Source organism: Aplysia californica, unplaced genomic scaffold, assembly GCF_000002075.1.
Source record: "Aplysia californica isolate F4 #8 unplaced genomic scaffold, AplCal3.0 scaffold00035, whole genome shotgun sequence".
Lineage (NCBI taxonomy): Eukaryota > Metazoa > Mollusca > Gastropoda > Aplysiida > Aplysiidae > Aplysia > Aplysia californica.
Window position 1 is genome coordinate 549162 of NW_004797305.1, and position 1581 is coordinate 550742.

The window sequence follows — 1581 nt, forward strand, 5'->3', positions numbered from 1 at the left end:
TATATATATATATACACAGGCCTGCATGCGCAAATATGAGTGCACGCAAGACTAGTTGGTTAAACTTGTTTTCATAAAAGAATTATGACTGGTAAACAGCTCAAGCCACTTTTTCTCACTTCTTGCTTGCTCGTTCAAAATCATCACCAAACACTCTCTTTGAGAAAATATACCTCTTCAAAAGTACATTATAATGTCTCCTGCTTTATTCGCAGAAATTTGATTTAACGTTTACAGTAGAGTATCACCAGTATTTAAACTTTATGTCTGAAACGCAAACGTGCAATAGTACATCTAGAATCTAGATAAACAGAAGCTCACAAGGACAAAAAGGAAGACGAAGGGCAAATTCTCACTTGCTTGAGAAGACTTGAGCATTAATTTAAACATTCGCACCCACGCACATCGTATGCACCACCCCCTCTCTGTCCAGTAATCCATCTGCTAGTCTATCTACCCTATTGTTTCTGTGTTTATATTTCTTTAATCTATGTCTCCCCGCCCATTGTCTCTTAACTCTCACTCAGTCAATTTTTTTCTCTGCGTGCGCGTTGCGTGTATGTGTGTCTGTGTGTCTCAGTGTGTGTCATTTTGTGTTTGTGTGTTTGTGTTTGTTAGTTTACGTGCTCGCGAGTGTGCGTGTGTGTGTGTTCGTGTGTGTTTAAGAGTTTGTGTGTTTGTGCGTGCGTGTGTGTGAGAGAGAAAGAGAGAGAGAGAGAGAGAGAGAGATTGTGTGTGTGTATGTTTATGTGTATGTGTGTGAGAAAGAAAGGCAGAAAGAGAGAAAAAAAGAGAAAGAGTATGTGTCTGTGTATGCTTGAGTGTGTGTGTGTGCGCGCGCGCGCATACGTGTTTGTGTGTATGTGTGTGTGTGTGTGTGTGTGTGTGCGCGCGCGCGCGCGGGCGCACGTGTGTGTGTTCGTATGTTATCAGCTGTAGATTACTAACTTGATCTGCTTGATCACGTTTTCGAGTTTAAATCTTAAGTGCTTTCTCTGTTCTCTCCTTCATCCTCATATATCTTTCTTCTCATTTGATGCTCTGTCAACGGTTCAAGTGCCCCCACCCCCCAACCACCCCTTCTTTTTTTATGTTACAAACGTCTTTTTTCTGGATGGCATACGCCGTGAAGCACAAAACATTATACTTCTACAACAACGCTGGTAACCATTTATTTTCCTCCTCTCTGTCCGGTCATTCCTCTACTCTAATCCTTTTGTGCTGTGGCACGGATCAATGCAAAGAGGTGTTTCGATGATGCACTCACGTACATTCCGAGTTTCCAGAACCAAGGATAATTATTTTGAATCAGGAATATGTATTTATTTATTATTCACTGTTAGCTTTTCTAACCGCACTCCACAGTTATTTTGTGCACAGTTGCTGACGTCCAGGCGTACATTCTTAGAATAAATCAGAGAATTAGAACAGTGAGAGAAAGAGAAAACAGGAAGAAAAAATAAAATAGGGCACCAGACGTGAGAAAAATGTCGGTGTTAATTTTAAGAAACAACAAGCGATTTCTCTCTGCGGAGAGGTAAATCTGTTCTAATGAAATAAGACGAGAGAGAGAGAGAGAGA